This window comes from Scyliorhinus torazame, chromosome 4 (assembly GCF_047496885.1).
Source record: "Scyliorhinus torazame isolate Kashiwa2021f chromosome 4, sScyTor2.1, whole genome shotgun sequence".
NCBI lineage: Eukaryota > Metazoa > Chordata > Chondrichthyes > Carcharhiniformes > Scyliorhinidae > Scyliorhinus > Scyliorhinus torazame.
Genome location: NC_092710.1, coordinates 174862161 through 174885014, shown reverse-complemented (window position 1 = coordinate 174885014; position 22854 = coordinate 174862161).

Sequence of the window (22854 nt, the reverse complement as noted above, 5' to 3'; positions counted from 1 at the left end):
TAATATTTTATCTTTTAAATAATCCCTTTTGCTGTTGTTCCTACCAAAAATGGATAACCTCTTGTCAACATTGTATTCCATCTGCCAGACTACCCATCCACTTGGCCTATCCAAATCCCTCTGCAGACTTCCAGTATCCTCTGCACTTTTTGCTTTACCATTCATCTTCGTGTCGTCTGCAAACTTGGACACATTGCTCTTGGTCCCCAACTCCAAATCATCTATGTCAATTGTGGGCCCAACACTGATCCCTGAGGGACACCACTAGCTACTGATTGCCAACCAGAGAAACACCCATTAATCCCCACTCTTTGCTTTCTATTAATTAACCAATCCTCTATCCATGCTACTACTTTCCACTTAATGCCATGCATCTTTATCTTATGCAGCATTCTTGTGTGGCACCTTGTCAAAGGCTTTCTGGAAATCCAGGTATACCACATCCATTGGCTCCCCGTTATCTACCGCACTGTTAATGTCCTCAAACAATTCCACTAAATTAGTTAGGCACGACCTGCCCTTTATGAACCCATGCTTCCATCCAGATGCCTCGCTATTCTTTGATAGATTCCAGCATCTTCCGTACTACCGAAGTTAAGCTCACTGGCCTATAATTACCCGCTTTCTGCCTACCTCCTTTTTTAAACAGTGGTGTCACGTTTGCTAATTTCCAATCCGCCGGGACCACCCCAGAGTCTAGTGAATTTTGGTAAATTATCACTAGTGCATTTGTAATTTCCCTAGCCATCTCTTTTAGCACTCTGGGATGCATTCCATCAGGGCCAGGAGACTTGTCTACCTTTAGCCCCATTAGCTTGCCCATCACTACCTCGTTAGTGATAACCATCCTCAAGGTCCTCATCTGTCATAGCCTCATTTCCATCAGTCACTGGCATGTTATTTGTGTCTTCCACTGAAGACCGACCCCAAAAAACCTGTTCAATTCCTCAGCCATTTTCTCATCCCCATTATTAAATCTCCCTTCTCGTCCTCGAGGACCAATATTTACCTTAGCCACTGTTTTTTTTGTTTTACATATTTGTAGAAACTTACTATCTGTTTTTATATTCTGAGCAAGTTTACTTGTATCTTCTTCTTTATAGCCTTTTTAGTAGCTTTCTGTTGCCCCCTAAAGATTTTCCAGTCCTCTAGTTTCCCACTAATCTTTGCTACTTTGTATGCTTTTACCTTCAATTTGATACACTCCCTTATTTCCTTAGATATCCACGGTCGATTTTCCCTCTTTCTACCGTCCTTCCTTTTTGTTGGTATAAACCTTTGCTGAGCACTGTAAAATCGCTTGGAAGGTTCTCCACTGTTCCTCAACTGTTTCACCATAAAGTCTTTGCTCCCAGTCTACCTTAGCTAGTTCTTCTCTCTCCCATTGTAATCTCCTTTGTTTAAGCACAAAACAGTGCTTGATTTCACCTTCTCACCCTCCATCTGTATTTTAAATTCCACCATATTGTGATCGCTCCTTCCGAGAGGATCCCTAACTATGAGATCCTGAATCAATCCTGTCTCATTACACAGGACCAGATCTAGGACTGTTTTTTCCCTCTTGGGTTCCATTTCATACTGTTCTAGGAATGTATCTGCAATAGTTTCTATAAACTCCTCAAGGCTGCCTTGACCAACCTGGTTAGACCAATCGACATGTAGATTAAAATCCCCCATGATAACTGCTGTACCATTTCTACATGCATCTGTTATTTCTTTGCTTATTGCCTGCCCCACCATAATGTTACTATTTGGTGGCCTATAGACTACTCCTATCAGTCACTTTTTGCCTTGCTATTCCTGATTTCCACCCAAATGGATTCAACCTTATCCTCCATAGCACCAATGTCTTCCCTTACTGTTGCCCGGATGTCATCCTTAAATAACAGAGCTCCACCACCTCCCTTACCATCCACTCTGTCCTTCCGAATAGTTTGATACCCTCGGATATTAACTCCCAGTCATGACCATCCTTTAACCATGTTTCAGTAATGGCCACTAAATCATAGTCATTCACGATGGATTTGCGCCATCAACTCATTTACCTTATTCCGAATACTACGGGCATTCAGGTAAAGTACACTATGTTGTTTTTTTTACCTGTTCTGAATCTTATCTATCAGTAACCTCCTAAATTATATTTCCTCTTCACTTTTCTCCTAATTTTCCTTGTCGTTGAACCTAGATCTTCATGTAACAACCTGCCACGTCGCTTACCATTAATGTTTTTACTTCCAGTTTTATTCCTTTTCTTGTTCCTGGTCCTATTCAGCGTTTCCCCTCAGTCACTGTACCTTGTACTGTCGCCTTTTTTGATTTTTGACTGGCTTCTCTGCCTTACACTTTCCCCCTTACTGCCTTTTGATTCTGTCCCTGTTTTACTACCTTCCAACTTCCTGCATCGGTTCCCATCCCCCTGCCATATTAGTTTAAACTCTCTCCAACAGCTCTAGCAAACCCCCCCCCCCCCCCCCCCCCCCCGGACATCGGTTCCAGTGCTGCCCAGGTGCAGACCGTCCAGTTTGTACTGGTTCCAATGCCCCAGGAATTTGAATCTCTCCCTCTTGCACCATCTCTTGAGCCACGCATTCATCCATCCTATCTAACCTGACATTCCTACTCTGACTGACTAGCTCGTGTCACTGGTAGTCTTGCTCACCCTGTCCTTTTTTTTTTTCTGCTGATCGACTTGCCTGTCTCTTTCATTCTCTCTGGCTGGCTTTCCCTTTTATCCTTTCAAATGGTGGTGGTGGTGTATCTTGCATGAATGTTGGCTGTGCTCTAGGCAAATGTACCCTCCGAAGTCTGATCATAACATGATGGCTACAGCCCAGCTCTTAGTGCACATTGTACCAAACCTTACACCAAACCTTACAACTGTTAACCCCATTTCAACAGTGCCTGATGTAACAGTTCATGTTACCTTGAGGTCTGCACATCTCTTGATGAGTTGCATACTGGCCTTAGCTACTTTATGTAGCCCAACAGATCTTTGATCTGGACTGGATGTTGGTATTTCTCAATGTGCTTCAAGTCTCAGAACAAACACTAAATGGCCAGGTGCAAATTAGGCAACCCTAAGCACAATAAGTTGATCAATCACATTATTCAACCAGTGAAGTCTATTTGACAAAACAAGCTGGTTATCCTTCTATGCTGCCAAAATCTATATCACTTTTTTTTCTTTTGTAAGAAACGAGTAGATTCATCAACTAGGACAATACTTAGCTGGCTGTACTGTTAATCAGCTCTCAGCAGTGACCTCTGGACCAGAGCCACTGCAAGTCCTGTTTGTTTATAAAAAATAACAGAACAAACCCCAACAGGTCCCATTAAAGAGCACTTGCATGCAGCTCTCATTTCACTTATATGGGCAAAGGCAAGACTTAATTTTTACAAGCAATTTGTCTTCTGTTATGGAAGTTCATTTCAGAACATTGTTTTCCAAGCCTGTCTGGATCTCCTTCTGTACATTTTCAAACCAGATTCTTGCAGCTGTTTTCCCACTTTACTTTATACAAAAAGAACAGCCATGTGATTTGAGCATCTCTCCTTCCATTGACTGACACAGGCCATCTGTATTCCATTTTAAGTCTGAACTGGACAATGAGATTCTGGCCAGGTGTGGGTGTATTCCTGTGACTCTGTGGCAGTCTTCCCCCTGTCTGTTCCACCCCTAAATTGCCTGCTACATCTTTGTCTCCCTTGTGTACTGTTCCCAAAAGCTGACTCCAGGTCCTGGAGCTTGGCTGCAGGGGGATATCCACAAAGCAATAGGTGTGTAAGGGGCTTGGTAAGTTACCAAGTCCATTTAATTGTTTCTTTTAAAAACATGCAGGTCATAGGCTTTGCTGGCTAGGCCAGCATTTGTTGCTCATCCCAATTGCCCTTGGTGATGGTGAGCTGCTGCCTTGAATCACTGCAGTCCATGTGGTGTACACCCATGCTATTGGGGAGGGAGTTCCAGGATTTTGACCACGCAACAATGAAGGAATAGCAATATACAAGTCGGGGTGGTGTGACTTAGAGGGGTGCATCCAGGTTGTGGTGTTCTGTATCTGCTGCCCTTGTCCTTCTAGATGACATAGAATTAGACATAGAATTTACAGTGCAGAACGAGGCCATTCAGCCCATCGAGTCTGCACCGGCTCTTGGAAAGGTCCAAACGTCCACCCTATCCCCATAACCCAGTAACCCCACCTAATCCCCGTAACCCCACCCTACACTAAGGGCAATTTTGGACACTATGGGCAATTTAGCATAGCCAATCCACCTAACCCGCACGTCTTTGGACTGTGGGAGGAAACCGGAGCACCCAGAGGAAACCCATGCGCACACTGAGGATGTGCAGACTCCACACAGACCGTGACCCAGGCCGGGAATCGAACCTGGGACCCTGGAGGTGTGAAGCAATTGTGCTGGCCACAATGCTACCATGCTGCCCGTGCAAGGGTTTGGGGTTTAGAAGGTGCTCCTAAGGAGTATTGGTGAGTAATGAGATGTTTATTAGTTAGTCTAGGGTTATATTGGTTAGGGTACATGTTGGAAAATGTACACTGAAGTAAGTTGCTAATCTGTCTATAGACAATTCTAGGAAGTCTTCTGGAACCGGAACTGTTGCTTTGCATAACTTCTGGATTTTTGATAGTTAAATCTGTAGATGCATGAGCTTTAACTAGAAGAGAATTTACATTCTTTGCATAACTATTACTCCAATTCAGTTATGGCAGTAGAAAACTCTTGAATTTGGCGATCTTACACTGTTGCTGTTTTTGAAATTGGGAAACCACAATTTCTCTCCTTTTGTTGCGAGCAACATCTAATGGGCAAAAGTGCTTCCTCCTGCAATCCTGATTTCCATATGGAAGAGAACAAGAGCAACTAGTTCAACTCTCCAACCCTTGCCTCTGCATTTGGGTGCTTCTGCAATTCCAATTTGAATGTTACAATCCAATTTCACTCCTCCACATGCAAATGCTGGCCATTTCTCTTTACATTCTGATGGCTGTTCTTTTGCCAGAATGTGTAGTCTACCTGCAACAAGGAGCATATGATTACTTGCAGAACAACTCGCAGGGTGAGCCTGCTGGAACAATTTCCTTCCCCTTTTTTAAAAAGTGGATGACTGTCTCTATGATGACTGCTCCCACAGTCAAGTCGAGTGAACTATAGGGCTTTCTCTTATCTCTCTACCTGCAGTGCACAGTTATTAAAATCATTAATGTCATGTTCGCAAGGACTGACCAGTACAAACAGTTCTCTGTTGGGCTATGTAATTGTTCAGAGTAGGTGATTACTACATAGCTGATTAACTGTGCCTCTTCTTTCTGCTTTTGGATTTTAATTTATTATCATTCTTAATTCTCCTTGGAATAAGATTTTGGTTAATTGGGTATCCTAATTTGGGTTGGACACTGGTATTCGGGAGAAGTACCAACTCCAGGTCTCTTGAGGACTAGCCCATGGACATCTGTACCCTAAATGGGAACATGACTGGGTTTATACAGAATGTTTCAATGGTTATTTGAGAGATGTGATTATGATGGTGGTTATGGGGTTGGTTCTGGTAATCTGTCCCATTGGAGCTTTTATCATCCATAATATGGATGACCCTTACTTTCTGTTCTTCAGATGTCCTAATTTCTGCATAAGCTGTTTCTCAAGGTGGGCTAGTCTGACCTTGGCAAATTGGTATTTAGTAGTCCAATATCACTAGCATGATATCTTGTGCGTTTGGACTCTCACACACACACACACACACACACACACATATTATCTGGGGGGAAGGATTTGAGAAAGCCACAGACAACCTGGGCTCAGCGGAGTGTGTATTTGACCACCGCTAATTGGTGTGCTTAAAGAGGCTTTGTGTTAATGGGACCATTGCAGTTTATGATGTACTACTGTGTTAATATCTGTATGTAATTGTTTAAGCTTGGGGTGACTAAATTAATTTGTGGTTCTGTGGTGACTACTCCACGTTTAGTCTTTGGACTTCCAGTGCAGCAGCATGTAGCAGACGGATACACTTGGGTGGCTTCCCTGCTGGTCCCGGCACTTGGGCTTTTCTGCCCTTTTGTCTGAGGAATTTTGGGGATCCAACCCAACAGCCTAGAAAAGAGAATCTGGTGATGTTGAGGTCAACATAGAGGGGGGGGGGGGGGGAAGATTTGAAGGACCAAACCCAAATTAAGAAGGAACCAACATCATCCTCTGTTATGGCAAAAGAGCTGGAAATCGGTGGGCAGATAGACTGAGGATGGCAGATATGAGGGCATCATTTATGGTAAAGGAGGCTCTAGGCTTGGTTGAAGAGTAGCTGGGCAAGATGGCTAATGTGGTAGGTGAGCAGAAGTTGAAAGGCACAGAGGAGGCCTTGTCTCTGCACGAGGACTGAATGGGCTTGTTGGAAACTGAAATGGCGGTGATTGTTGGTAACAGCATGAGGGCCTCCAGGTGAAACCTGAGATTGAGAACAGATCCATGAACCTGAGGCTGGTGGGGCTGCCAGAGGGAGTCGTGGGTGCGAAGTTCTCTCTGTTGATAAGGGGCGAGGAGCTGTTTGCTGCATCAGAGTTGGACACCGTGCACTTGGCCTCGAGGTGGCAGCCACAACCGAGAGACATTGTGTGGTGATCACTGTTCCACTGTTTCCAGAGGAAGGAGTGGGCCGAGAAATGATGGAGCATTGGATTTACCAAGGCATTGGCATGGAACTGGCGAGGTGATGGTCAGCCTTCAATAAGGTGAAGACTGTCTTGTAAGTTTTTTTTTTTGGGGTGGTGACTCTGGGAGACCATGGGCTGGGCACTGTTTGAGGGATGTGGGTGGCTGGGGTTTGCTGTTCAGGTTCATGTTGTGGGGGGGGTGGGGGGTGCTAGTGCCAAGAAGCAGGCTGGTTAATGAGAGTAAAGTTGGAAATCTGGCTGCCATGTGTTGGGTTGGTGGGAAGACTGATGGTGACGAGGAATTTTTATTGTTCGACCAAGAAGTTTCACCACTGAGGTGGTGACTGGTCACCATCTTGTGTGGGCATATGGCCTGGGAATCTTCAGTGAAGCTATGGCCTATCGTGGTGGAGGGGTTGGGGTGTTCCCCCCCCCAAAAAAAAAAACTCGGGTGATCACCTGGAATGTGGGGGACCCACCTGGAATGTGGGAGACCCAGTTAAGAACAATTGATTTTTCTCATGCGTCTGGGGCTGGGTTCCGGAGATGATCATCATTTTGCTTGATAGGGAGAAAGTGTTTGATCGGGTAATGGGACCATCTGTTTGGAACGTGTGAATTGGGAACAGAAGTAGGCAATTCAACCCTTTGAGCCTGCTCTGCCATTCAGTCAGATCATGGCTGACTCTTCCTGGTCTTGAAACCCCACCCTCCCTACCTACTCCTTGTATCCCTGTACAATACTCCAGATGTTGTCTCACCAACACCCTATACAATTGCAACAACACTTCTCTTACTTTTATACCCCAGTCATTTTCCAGTAAATGCTAACATTCATTCCATTTGCTTTCATAATTGCATGTTGTACCTGCATACCGACTTTCTTCAATTAATGAACAAAGACCCCTAGATCCATCTGCCTAGCCGCATTTTGAATCTGCTTTCCATTTAGATAATTTGTCTTGTCTATATATTCTTTATAAAATCCTTATCGCCTCTTCACTTCCTTTCTTACCCATGGGAGCACAGTGGTTAGCACTGTTACCAAGGTCCCGGGTTCGATTCCTGCTTGGGTTACTGTCTGTGCGGAGACTGCACGTGCTCCCTGTTTCTGTATGGGTTTCCTCCAGGTGCTCTGGTTTCCTCCCACATCCTGAAAGATGTGTTTTTTAGGTAATTTGGTCATTCTGAATTCTCAGTGCACCCGAACAGGTGCTGACTAGGGGTTTTACACCGTAACTTCATTGCAGTGTTAATGTAAGCCTACTTGTGACAATTACATTGAAGGCATTTTTCATATATACATAAGCCAAACATTGGTATCACCACTCCTCCCAGCCCTCTGATGCCTCCATTCACTTGATTAAAGGGCTTCCACCTCAGGGTTGCCCCACCTCCTCCATTCCACTTATGGTGAACAACATTTTCCAGGTGTACCAATTCTGCCAGGCCACTCATCCATACCCTTGCTTTTGGTGCCTCTGAGTCCTGCCAACTCAACAGAATCCATCTCTGGGCTATCAGGGAGGCAAAGGCCAAGATGTTGTTCTCCGTCCACCTGAACTCCCAGATCTTCCGACACTCTGAATATCACCATCTCCAGACTCTGAGCCACCGCTACGCCCCAAATCTTGGACATTACATCCAAAACCCTCAGACACGCTCAAAACATATACACTTAGTTTGCCAGCCCGCCTGCACATTGCCCACGAACCTCAATCATCCCGTTCACTTTTCTAAAAAAGGATTTGGGAACAAAGATAGGGAGGTTCTGAAATACGAACAAACTTGGGCAGCACTGTCATTTTCACCCATCTGTATATGCCCTGACAAGGGCAACATATCCCACCTCTTGAAGTCTGCCTTCATACACTCCACTAATCATGCCAAGTTCAACTTGTGCAGCTGGGCCCAACTCCACACCACCTGTATCTCAAGATAGCAGAAACTCTTCCCCCACCACCAGAAACTCACCCCTACCACCTGATGTGTTGGGTGCTCTGGATCCATGGAACACATACAGGCCACCAACAAAAATAGTGCAACACTACTTCATTAAGTTAGAAACTGTTGAACATACTTTCACTGTGGGTTAACACTGTTAGATTAAACTAAAGACCTTTGCCTATCCTAACCAGTCTATGCACTCAGCACATGGTGAAGATCTGTGCTGTAAGCTCTGTCCTTCTAAGAGGCTGCATCCCAAGTGAGTGGGAACTCTGATGCCCCCTGTCTTTATAGTGAGGTCTTTATAGTGAGGGTACTCTAACTGGTGATTGGCTGTGGTGTTGTGTGTTGATTGGTCTTGGTGTGTCCATCAGTGTGTGTATGTCTGCACCATGATATACTGGTGTATATTATGACATTCCCCCGTATGTGTATGGCAATAAATAATGTATGGTGTGAATGTCCCTAACTACGAACACAGGTGAGGTGCGAAGACATATTTACAGGACTACGTACATGAGAACTAAGCTATTTACATGGGAAGGTGCCTGGTGCAGAGAAGCAGTATGCAACAAGGGTAACGAGATCAACACTATATACAAACCAGGGAAACGATCAAACAAAGCAACGAAACAATTCGCCAAGTTCATAAATTTAGTCTGAGGCGGATGACGAATACTGGTTGACCGCCTCCAGGGTGGGTCGAGAGCTGCCGGTTCAGGAGGGGGCTGGACTTAAGTCCGTGGGATGCAGAGTGACAGGGAGCTCTGCATAGTCCGTGGCAGGGTCAGCAGGAGGGCGAGGCGACACTGGAGGATCACGTGGCGAGCGTGGAATGAGACGAAGGGCACGTCGATTGCGGCACAGAATAGAGCCATCCGGTAGACTAACCAGGAACGAGCGGGGGGCCACCTGCCGAAGGACAACAGCGGTTGCAGACCAGCTACCATCCGGAAGATGGACACGGATGTTGTTATCTGGAGCCAGAGCAGGGAGATCAGCTGCACAGGAGTCATGAGCCGCCTTGTGCTGTGCACGAGACAGCTGCATCCGGCGAAGGACAACGTGGTCGAGGTCTGGGACATGAATGGACGGCACCGTCGTCCTCTGGATACGACCCATGAGTAACTGGGCTGGCGACAGGCCAGTGGACAGTGGGGCCGAGCAATAGGCCAACAAGGCAAGGTAGAAATCGGACCCAGCATCGGCAGCCTTGCATAGGAGCCGTTCGACTATATGTAGTCCCTTCTCCGCTTTGCCGTTGCATTGGGGGTACAGGGGACTGGACGTCACATGGGAAAAATTGTACCGCCTGGCAAAGTTGGACCATTGCTGGCTGGCGAAGCAGGGGCCATTGTCCGACATAACCATGAGCGGGATGCCGTGTCAAGCAAAGGTTTTTTTACATGCACGAATGACTGCAGATGAGGTGAGGTCGTGCAACCTTATCACCTCCCGGGTAATTCTAAAAGTAGTCCACGATCAGGACATAGTCTCTACCCAGCACGTGGAACAGGTCGATGCCCTCCATGGTGACGTGACCAACTCATGGGGCTGCAGGGTCTCACGTGGTTGGGCCGGCTGGAAGAGCTGACGAGTGGGGCAGTTGAGCACTGTGTTGGCTATGTCCTCATTAATGCCGGCCCAGTACACTGCCTCTCGGGGCCCGTCGGTGACACCTTTCCATGCCAAGGTGGCCCTTGTGTAGTTGTTCCAGGACAAGCGGGCGCATGCTATGCGGGATTACAATGCGGTCCAGTTTTAGAAGAACCCCGTCTACTACCGCCAGATCATCCCTGACATTATAGAACTCGGGGCATTGGCCCTTGAGCCACCTGTCCGTTAGGTGGCGCATGACAAGCTGTAGCAAGGGGTCAGCCGCCGTCTCGTAGCGAATTTGGACGAGGCGTTCATCCGAGACAGGTAGATTGGAGGCTGCGAATGCCACATGGGCGTCAACCTGGCAGACCAATCCCGCTGGGTCACATGGAGTGTTGACTGAGAGAGCGCCAGCAATGATGAGGTCTTTGCCTGGGGTGTATACCAGCTGAAGTCGTATCGCCGGAGCTTGAAGAATGTGCTGGAGGTGAGGCATGTCGTTCAAGTCTTTCTGTATTATATTGACCAGCGGGTGATGGTCTGTCTCGACGGTGAATTGAGGAAGTCCATAGACATAATTGTGAAACTTAACCACAGCGGTCGGAAGGCCCAGGCACTCCTTTTCTATCTGCGCGTAGTGCTGCTCCGTGGGGGTCATCGCACATGACACATATGCAACGGGGCCCCATGATGGGGCCTCATCACCTTGAAGGAGCACTGCCCCAATGCTGGATTAACTGGCATCGGTCGAAATTTTGGTCTCCTTTGCTGGATCAAAGAAAGCTAAGACTGGGGCCTTGGTCAGTTTTGTTTTGAGTTCTCTCCATTCGCACTCGTGGGCAGGGAGCCATTGGAAGTCTGTCGTCTTCCTGACCAGGTTCCTGAGAGCTGTGGTATGAGAGGCGAGGTTAGGGATGAATTTCCCTACAAAGTTGACCTTGCCCAGAAACAGAGGACCGCCTTCTTGTCCTCTGGTGTTTTCATAGCCGTGATGGCAGCTACCTTGTCCGTATCCGGCTGCACACCTAATTGGGAGATGTGGGCCCCGAGGAACTTAATTTCTGTCTGACCAAAAGAGCATTTGGCCCTGTTGAGGTGGAGGCCATGCTCATGTATACGTCTGAATACGCGCTGGAGGCGACTGACATGCTCCTGCGGGATGGTGGACCAAATGATTATGTCATCGACATAGACGCAAACACCTTCAATGCCTTCTATCATTTGTTCCATAATCCTATGGAACACTTCTGATGCAGATATGATCCCAAACGGCATCCTGTTGTAGTAATATCTGCCAAAGGGGGTATTAAATGTGCGAAGTTTCCTGCTGGATTTGCCAGAATCCTTTTGAGGTGTCGAGTTTGGTGAAGAGCGTGGCGCGAGCCATCTCACATGTGAGCTCTTTGCGCTTGGGAATTGGATAGTGCTCCCTCATGATTGCGATTTATATCCTTTGGGATCAATGCAAATTCTCAATTCGCCGGAAGGCTTTTTTTACACATACCATGGAACTGATCCAGTCGGTCGGTTCCATGACTTTGGAAATCACTCCTTGGTTCTGGATGTCCTGCAGCTGCTGCTTGAGGCGGTCCTTCAGGGGTGCTGGGACCCTGCGAGGTGCATGCACCACAGGCGTGGCATTCGGTTTTAATACAATCTTGTAGGTGTACGGGAGCGTGCCCATGCCCTCGAAGACGTCGTGGTACTGGTTGATAATGGCGTCGAGCTGCGCCCTGAAGTCGGTGTCCTGAAAGGCAGACGTGTCAGCAAGAGCGAGAGTGAACTCTCTGAACTAGGTTCAACAGCTTGCATGCCAAGCAGGGTGGCTTTTGAGAAGCCCACAATTTCAAAGGGAAGGATGGCTTTGCGTGACCTGTGCGTCACTTCAAATTGGCATGAGCTGCTGGCAGCAATGGCATTGCCATCATAATCAAATAGCTGGCAGGCTGATGGGAGGATGGCTGGTTTGACACACAGGCTTTGGAGGTCAGACCGCGCAATGAGATTGGCGGAGGCACCAGTGTCCAGGCGGAATCGTATTTGGGACCGGTTGACTGTCAGGGTGGCACACCACTCATCGTCTGAATCGATGCTGTATACCGATAGAGGCTGGATTCTTTGCTTCGGGGACACCCTGTTTTTTGTAACGATACCGACTCAGAAAGGCGTCCTCGGTGTCAATATCGGGTAGCAGGTCCACATCGGACTTGATGACCGTGGGTTGAATGGCCCGGATGTTCCTGCGAGGCTGGCTGGAGCGATAAGAGTTGGCAGGCTGAACTGATCTGCATAAAGCAGCATAGTGTCCAAGTTTGCCACATCTCGGGCATCGTCGGGATTTGGTGGGGCATTGCCGCTTTAAGTGGGCGGAGCCACAGTTGCTGCACATTGTAGCATCAGTACGTTCGCTGCGCCACCGCGCATGCGCGGTGCGGTCGTACGTGGTGCACGCCCGCACAGTACGTTCGTCTACGTCCCCTCGTTCGGTGCGCACAAGCGCGGGAGTCCACGAAAAGCGTGCAAAATGGACACCCTCATCCAGGCTGAGGCCCTGGAGTTGCTCGATTGCTTGGACCTGTTCTGCCTCATGGGGACCGTGCCGTTTCAGCCGCTTGGATGTGGGAATACCGACTAGTGGCGTGTTCATGTAGCACGCAGGTCTCGATGGCAATCGCTAGGGTGAGCTGCTTTACCTTGGAGGAGCTGCTGGCGTAGGGGGTCCGACTGAACACCAAAAATGATCTGGTCGCGTATCATGGAGTCGGAGGTGGGCCCGTAATTACAGGACTGCGCAAGGATGCGGAGGTGGGTGAGAAAGGACTGGAAAGGTTCATCCTTACCCTGCAAACGCTGTTAGAATACATAGCGCTCGAAACTTTCATTCACCTCGATGTCGCAGTGAGTGTCAAACTTAAGGAGGACCGTCTTGAATTTTGATTTGTCTTCACCATCAGCAAAGGTGAGAGAATTGAAAATGTGGATGGCATGTTCCCCGGCTGTGGATAGGAAGAGAGCGACCTTCCTGGTGTCTGAGGCAGCTTCCCGGTCTGTGGCTTCAAGGTAGAGCTGGAAGCGTTGTTTGAATATCTTCCAGTTGGCCCCTAGGTTACCAGTGATGCGGAGCGGCGGCAGCGGGCGGACGCTGTCCATTTTGCAGGATGGCTGTATGCTGGTGAAGGCCGATCACACATACAGGCCACCAACACTTAAAATAGTGCAGCACTATTTTATTAAGTTAGAAACTGTTGAACATACTTTCACTGTGGGTTAACACTATGTTAGATTAAACTAAAAGACCTATGCCTGTCCTAACCAGTCTATGCACTCAGCACATGGTGAAGATCTGTGCTGTAAGCTCTGTCCTTCTAAGAGGCTGCATCCCAAGTGAGCGGGAACTCTGATCCCCCTGTCTTTGTAGTGCGTGTGCTCTAACTGGTGATTGGCTGTGGTGTGTGTTGATTGGTCTTGCTGTGTGTCCATTAGTGTGTGTGTGTGTGTCTGCACCATGATATACTGGTGTATATTATGACACCACCCAGAACGGCAACTCCCCCATCCACCTCTCCTGCACCCTGGCATTCATCGGGAACATTTCGCTTTTCCTCATTCAATTTATATCCTGAGAAATGGCCAAACTCCCAGGATCCTGGGCATCCTGATCAAAACTCCCCACCGGGTCAGGAGGTCATCTGCATACAAAGAGCATATGTTCAACCCTCCCTGCTCAATCTCCCTCCACCCCTCGACACCCTAAGCGTCTTTGCCATTCTATCGCCGGAGCAAAAAGCAGCGGGGAGAGCGGCAGCTTTTTCGTCCCTGGTGTAGCCCAAAGTACTCTGAACTAATCCCATTTGCCTGGACACTAGCCTTCGGCATCTTTTTAGAGCAGCCAAACCAAATCCACAAACCCCTACCTGAACCAAGCCAACACCTCTGGCCATCAATATGCCCAGTCAAACGCCTTTGTCCATTGCCACCATCACTTACACTTCCTGCCCCTCCAAGGGCATCATAATAATGTAGAGCAGCCTGCGTACATTTACTGAATCTTTACGAACCCCGTCTGGTCCTCTATCATACCTGGCACACAACCCTCCATCCGCAATGCCAAGACTTTTGCCAACAACTTTGCATCCACGTTTAACAGTGAAATCTGACGGTATGATCCACACTGCTGCTCCTTTTAAAATCAGTGATATGGATGCCTGCGCCAACATGGGGGGAGATCCCCCTCCCCCCCCTTGCCATTGACTCATTATATATTCCAATAAGCAGGGACCCCAGTTCTGATCCAAACCCCTTATAAAATTTGGCGATTATAACCCATCTGGACCCGGTGCCTTCCCTGCCTGCATTGAACCCACACAGCATCACCTCTCTCGGCCCAATCGGGTCCACAATCCCTGCACCTTCACCAGCCCATCCAAGAACAATCTCCTACACACCTCCCCAGTCAGAGGCCCCCGATTCAAACAGCCTTCGATACAAGTCCTCAACGACCCCTTCAGTCCCTCTGGCTCCAACACCACCGTGCCTTTCTTATCTCTCATCCTTCCAATCTCCCTCACCGCCACCTACTTCCTCAACTGATGCGCCAACATCCTGCTCGCTTTTTCTCCCATACTCCTAAACCACCGACTGGTCCTCGGCAGTTCTCCTATACCTTTCCTATGGACACCAGCTCAAACTCCGTCTGAATCCTCTGTCTCTCCTTTTGCAACGCCTCCTCTGACACCACCAAATACCTACAGTCTGCCCTCAGGATGTCCTCAAGGAATCTCAGCCTCTCCTCCCATTCCACTCTCTCCCTATGTGCCCAAATCAGGGCTTGGAGGCCGTGATTGTAATGTTCTTGTCAGGTGGCCTGATTTATATTACAAGAACACTTGTAGCTAAAGCTATAAACAATTTATTAACTTTAAATGTGGGTCAAACATATACAAAACAACAGATGAATAACAGTATGAACATGCCCAAGCAACACCTCTCCCAGCTCCCCAGTCAGTCTGGGGTTACCGGACTCTAACATTCACTGATATACTAATGAGATTCCTAATGGTTAGTTGGTGAATTATAACACAACCATGATATCACTACATCCCCTTTCCTTTGAAGGAATAAATTAATACATTATCATCAGTATATTTACATGTGATATCATTAGCCTGTGAGTCTAACGGAATCACCCAGATTGGCTGCCATTGTTTTATAATATGTACACTTTTCTTCGTAAAATCTTGGGATCCATACCCATATCATTATAATTTACACTTGTGGTTTGTATCTGATTCGCTTGAGCCCCCTCAGAACTTGTAGGTAATATTTCAACATCAAAACTGAAGTACTCAGTTCTTTTTTTGAAAATATTTTTATTGAAGTTTTTAATATTTTAACATACGCAACTTAACCAAAAAAAAAATCACAAACCCCAACCCTCCCACCCCCAATAACCTAGAGCAACACCTACAATTTCCCCCTCCCCCTAAGAAGCTGACAGTAACCAGCTCTTTAAAATGTATTAAAAACAAACCCCATCTCTTGTGGAACCCCTCACTTGCTGCCTGAAAAAAATATTTGACCTTCTCCAAATACCATTAGATCCTCCAGCCATACTGAGACACAGGCTGACCTGCACCCCCAAAATGACCAGCCTGTGAGCAATCAGCGAGGCAAAGGCTAAAACATCTACCCCCCCCCCCCCCCCCCCATCCCATCTGCAGCTCCAGCAGAGCAGGTCCGACACTCCAAATATGACCTCTAGGGGACTGGGCTCCAAATCCACATGCAAGATCGCCAACATGGTGCTATAGAACCTCCCAAATTTCCTCAACTTCGGATAGGACCAGAACATGTGTTAGAGGTGAAAATATTCACATGTAGGCCTGTTTGAGTAAGAAAAGAAGCAGTTTATTATTTCAGATCTGGGAGAAAGATTTGGAGACTACGCAGTCTCTCAATACTCTTTCTCGCTTGAGCTAAGGCTCGCCTTGGGTAAATATACAGATTCAAGGGGTGGAATTAGTTGCATTCTCATTTACATACAATCAATCAACTATATTTGCGTCACAATTCATTACATACAGTCAATCAATCACTTATGGTTAAAGTGGGTGGTGCCTTATCCACCCCTATCTTCATGCAAAAGTCACTGAAGGCTAACATAAGGATATGTCCTGTCTGCAGCTGAGGACCTTGAACTTATTAAGGATACATTGCGTTCCTTGTTCTGTGAAGCTGTTATCAGCGGCTGTTAAAATACTCCCTATCCATACCCACGCCTGGTTCTCCGTTTACACAGTTTGTAACTTATTGTTCAGGAATGGGGCTAGTTCAGCCATTTTGTGTCTTTCGTATTGCTATAATAGTCCTTTCTGATATTAACAAGCATTGTGTATACAGTATCTATTTTTACAAATTGCCTCTTCTAAACAGGCATCTAAGCCAATGAGTACCTTTTGCCTCAGCAGAACAATTCAAAAGTAATATAGGAATAAAAATGTAGTTACAGAGCCACCTATAATTTATATCATAGTCCGGTATCAGAAAATGTCCCCCAACATATGTATGTGATTGGCCGGGCCCCTCCCACACCGCTCACAAATTTCCTCCACCCAACAAACAACCGGTTCATCTTCAACTTCATCAGGTCCACTCCATGTACTACCTTTAGCTTCATCAACCCAAGCCTTGAATACGAGGTTGAGGCATTCACCCTCCACAGCCCACAACCCCTCCTCCAGCACCATTCCCAGCTCCTCCTCTTGGCTTTAATCCCCTCCAGAGATGCCATATCTTCTGCAAAATCCTCCTGTAGATTGTCAGAATGGCCCCCTCCAGCCCGATCACTGACAACACCCCCTCAAACAGAGAGGAGGGCGGTGCCACCGGAAAAGCTGAGGAAAACGTCTGCACCTGCATGTACCAAAAAACTTCCGCCTGCGTGATCCCAAGCTTCTCCCCCAACTCCTCCAAATTTATTTTCATCACTTCTCGGTACTTCCATCCTCACTGGCTCAAACTCATGATTCCCTTGGATCAGCATCTATGCTGACTCCACCCCCTAGCCTAAAGTGCTGCTGAAATTGCCTCCATATCTTCAATGTGGCCACCACCACTGAACTCACCGAATGTTTCCCTGGGGCAAACGGGAGTGGTGTCATTGTCAGTGCTCGCAACCCTGACCCTTTTACAAGAGCTGCTTCCACCTTCTCCCACAAAACCACCGACTCCCTGATCCAGCCCCGTACCTATTCTGCATTCACCACCCAATAATAGAAGGACATGTTTGGAAGGGCCAGCACCCTAATTGCCGCCCTCTCTGAAGCACCGACCTCCTAATCCTCGCTACATTACCTGCCCACACAAACATGAAGGCCACCGACCGTTGGTCAGTGAGGAGAGTGAATCTCCTACTGGCCATGTAATGCCTCCAATGCCGCACAGCTTCCACTATGGCCTGGGCCTCCTTTTCCACTGCGGAGTGGCAGATTTCTGAAGCATGGAGGGTCCGGGAGAAAAAGGTCATGGGTCTGCCCGCTTGGTTGAGGGTGGCCGCCGGAGCTACGTCGGACGCGTCGCTCTCGACTTAGAAGGGGAGAGACTCATCGATCGCGTGCATCATGGCCTTTGCGATATCCGCTTTGAAGCGGCTGAAGGCCTGGCGGGCCTCTGTCGACGGGAAAAACCGTGGACTGGATTAGCGGACGTGCCTTGTCCGCGTAGTTGGGGACCCACTGGCCGTAATAAGAGAAAATGCCCAGGCAGCGTTTCAAGGCCTTGGAGCAGTGAGGGAGCGGGAACTCCATGAGGGGGCGCATGCGTTCGTGGTCTGGGCCTATCACTCCATTTCGCACTACGTAGCCGAGGATGGCTAGACGGTCGGTGCTAAACACATTTCTCCCTGTTGTATGTGAGATTCAGGGCGTTCGCGGTCTGGAGGAATTTGCGGAGGTCGGCGTCGTGGTCCTGCTGGTCGTGGCCGCAGATGGTGACGATGTCGAGGTACGGAAACGTGGCCCGCAAACCATACCGATCAACCATTCGGTCCACCTCCCATTGGAAGACCGAGACCCCGTTAGTGACGGCGAATGGAACCCTTAAAAAGTGATAGGGCCGCCCATCTGCTTCAAATGCAGTGTATTTGCGGCCGCACGGATATGCGGGGGAGAGGTACGCATCCAGCTGCGTGTACTTTTTGATGGTTTGACTATAGTCTACGACCATCCTCTGCTTCTCCCCGGTCTTTACAACTACCACCTGAGCTCTCCAGGGACTATTGCTGGCCTGGATTATGCCTTCCCTCAGCAGCCGCTGGACTTCTGACCGGATAAAAGATCGGTCCTGGGCGCTGTACCGTCTGCTCCTAGTGGCGACTGGTTTGCAATCCAGGTTCGCGAACAGGGAAGGCGGATTGACCTTGAGGGTCGTGAGGCTGCAGATAGTGAGTGGGGGTATAGGGCCGCCAAATTTAAACGTTAAACTCTGTGGAGGTTACACTGAAAATCCAATCCCAGGAGTGTGGCAGCACAGAGGTGGGGCAGAACGTAAAGCCGGTAGTTCTTGAACTCCCGCCCCTGCACCGTGAGGTTCGCGATGCAGAACCCTTTTATCTCTACCGAATGGGACCCTGCCGCCAGAAAATGTTTTTGATTACTCGGGTGGATCGGAAGGGAACAGCGTCTTACCGTATCGGGATGTATAAAACTCTCCGTGCTCCCAGAGTCGATTAGGCAGGGCGTCTCGTACCCGTTTGTAAATACTGTCGTTGTTGCTGTTTGGAGCGTCCGGAGCTGCGACTGGTCCAGGGTCACAGAGGCCAGTCGTAGTTGCTGCATCGGTGCGCTTTCTTCAGGCACCGTGGGGCCGTCCATCCTGGGGTCCTTAGCCGTCAGCTAAGATGGCGGCATCCACGGGTCCCACATGGTCGGGGGTGGACAAGATGGCGCCACCCATGGATCGCACTTTGCCGGAGGAGCACAAAATGGCGGCGCCCATCCCTCCCGCATGGAGTCCGGGACCCAAGATGGCGGCGCCCGTTGGCCGCACATGGATCGCTGGGGGGGGTTGAGTTTGGGGTTCTCCCCCGGAGATTGCGGCTACCCCCCTGGCCTGACACACTGCTTAAAAAGTGCCTCTTTTTGCCGCCCCATTTACAGCGGGCCGAGCGGGCCGGGCAGCGCATTCAGGGGTGTTTCCCCTGCCCACAAAAGTAGCAGCAGGGCCCCCTTGGGTGATCTGCCACTCTGGCAGCGCAGGCCTGCGGGGGGGGGGGGGCAGGGGCCCGGGGTTTCCGTCGCTGCGGGGGTCCACGGTGCCCAAGGGGCTGCCGCGCTGTTGGGGGTGTAGGCACGGGCGTTCTGCGATGCCACATCGAACGAGGCCACGAGGGCCCGTGCCTCTTTGAGGCCTAATGCGTCTCTTTCCAGCAATCGCTGGCGAATTTGGGATGAAAGCATACCTGCCACGAACGCATCTCGGACCAGTAGCTCTGTGTGTTCGTTAGCCGAAACCGATGGGCAGTTGCAGTTTCTCCCCAGTATTAACAGCGCACTGTAGAATTCGTCCAGCGATTTCCCAGGGATTTGCCGTCTCGTCGCGAGCTGGTGGCGTGCGTAGATTCCTATGAGCATGGCGAGCGCCGCCTGGAAATCGTCCACATCCTCTATGAGGGTGTAAATTTCAGGGCTCACCCTGGCATGCAGGACCTGCATTTTCTGGTCTTCTGTTGGTATGCTGGGGGCCGTTCGGAGGTATCCCTGAAAACACGCTAACCAAAAGTGGCCGCTGAGTTTGCCGCGTGGGGGCTGATTCGCAGACACTCCGGAATGATTCGGAGATCCATGTCCTTTAAAGTCTGCATAATAAATTGTAGCAGAATCAATCACTCACGAGACGAGATGAGAAGGAGTCGAACGATGGCTTTATTCCGCAGACTTGTTCCCCAGCAGCACAGTTACAGAATGCTGCTGCTCGGAGAACCCAGGCTCTTATACTCCGCCTTACTGGGTAGCGCCAGTAGGCTGCTGATCAAATCGGGACCCAGTGTCTATCCACCAATAGCCTCACGGAATCGCAGGGTACCTTAATACCCCAATACATATCACCTACCACAGGGGGGACTTTATCAGTGGCTGGGGGCACTGTTGGGGGTGGTCTGGGGTGTGCGAGCCGGCCAAAGTGGGGTCACTATTTCGCAGTCCGGATCAAAACTTGCCTTTAATCCCTTTCTCCACACCAGAAGATTCGGGGTAGGATCCTCCGCATACCTCCCATCCATTTCCAAAATTTCCTCTAACAGCCGTTGCCGCTCCTTCTTGCCTCCCTCTCCACCTGAGCCTTAAACAAGATGATCTCAACCCTCACCACCTCCCAAACCACTGATGGCGAAACCTCCCCATTCCTATTAAACCCCACAAAATCCTACCCTACTCTTAGTCACTATCAACCAACTACCCCTCCCCCTCTTCCCAAAAGCCCCCAGCCACTTCCTCTCAAAACCACTTCTCCTTTAACCATCCTCATCCGCAACCACCCCCCCCCCCCCCCCCCCCCCACCATTCACACCTTCCAGGCCCATCGAAACCTGTCCATACAGATTTCAGCAGCTGTGGCCCCTCCCCCCACCTCACTCCTGTTCACTATTTACGTTGGCTATCGGGGTGGCTCTTGCCAGAACCCTCTTCCCCCACATACCCATTTACAAAAAGAAAGCCAACACAAAGGCCCCTCACACAACGTCTCCACCTCTGAAGTTGTGCGTGACCCCTCAGCTTTGCCAGGTAGACCAGCCCAAACTGCACCTATACAACGCCGCCTTCGCACGACCAAAGGCCGCCTGCCTTCTTGCCAGCTCCGCCATGAGATGCTGGTATATCCGAATACTACTACCTTCCAAGCTCACCTCTCAATTCAGCTTCGCCCATCTCTGCACCTATTCCTTCACCTGATAGCTGTGAAGCAGACTATCACAGCTTTTGGTGGTGCATTCGCCTTTGGCCAGAGTGACCGGTGAGGCCTGTCCAGCTCATGAGGGAGGGGTCCTCCTGCACCTCCCCCAACAACATGTCAAATATCTCCGCAAAATACACCGTCAGCTTCCATCCCCTCGGACAAATCAACTCCGTGGGGCAGCACTGTAGCATTGTGGATAGCACAATTGCTTCACAGCTCCAGGGTCCCAGGTTTGATTCCGGCTTGGGTCACTGTCTGTGCGGAGTCTGCACATCCTCCCCATGTGTGCGTGGGTTTCCTCCGGATGCTCCGGTTTCCTCCCACAGTCCAAAGATGTGCAGGTTAGGTGGATTGGCCATGATAAATTGCCCTTAGTGTCCAAAATTGCCCTTAGTGTTGGTTGGGGTTACTGGGATAGGGTGGAGGTGTTGACCTTGGGTAGGGTGCTCTTTCCAAGAGCCGGTGCAGACTCGATGGGCCGAATGGCCTCCTTCTGCACTGTAAAGTCTATGATAATCAACGATCCTCAGATTCTGCCTTTGTGACCTGTACTCCATGTCCTTCATTTTGACTCTCAGCCCTTTGTTACTCTCCTGCACCTTCCACAGCTCCTCACCAATTGAGGTGAACTGGCCACTGTGCTGCGACAATGCCTCCTCCACCCCCTTCAACACCTCTCCTTGCTCCCGCACTGCCGTCAATGTCTCTCCCAAGGCCTCTTTTATCGGGGCAAATGTGTCATCCACCAACTCCTTGCTGAGGCCATCATCTCCTTTCAATGCCTATCAAAGTACTTGATGAACTGCCTCTCAAACTCAACCATCACTTGGGCGAGCGTGTCCACTATAATTGGCGCAGCTCCACCTGGCGAGCTTGCACCCGCCATCTTTCCTCCCACAGCAGTTTCCACCGAACTTGAGCTCACCGGCGAAGTATCACTTGCACCCTTTCTTCCCATATTTTTCTTCTGGTATTTCGACATCCTTTGTCTGCCTCAACTTTTCTCACTATCAATCACGTAAAATTCTCCCCAAATTCCTGGTGAAAAGAGCCAGAAAATGCAAGCTCTAGCAGGAGCCACTCAATGGCAGCACGGTAGCATTGTGGATAGCACAATTGCTTCACAGCTCCAGGGTCCCAGGTTCGATTCCGGCTTGGGTCACTGTCTGTGCGGAGTGTGCACATCCTCCCCGTGTGTGCGTGGGTTTCCTCCGGGTGCTCTGGTTTCCTCCCACAGTCCAAAGATGTGCAAGTTAGGTGGATTGGCCATGATAAATTGCCCTTAGTGTCCAAAATTGCCCTTAGTGATAGGTGGGGTTACTGGGTTATGGGGATAGGGTGGAGGTGTTGACCTTGGGTGAGGTGCTCTTTCCAAGAGCCGGTGCAGACTCGATGGGCCGAATGGCCTCCTTCTGCACTGTAAATTCTATGATCATCTATGAATGTGCGACCTCCACCTACCTACATGTCGCCACCGGAAGACCCGCAATACTCAAGTTTTTTTTTGTGAATGATAGAACTATTGTAGCGCATGGTCCCACAGATAAAAATGGGATTAATGATTATCAAAATAGTTCGACACTTCAGCAAACCTTAGACACTTCCACAAACCTAAGTTTACAGATCTAGCTTGGTAGCTTGGACTGCAGCTTCAAGTCATAATTTATACATTCTTATGTGCCCCACCCTT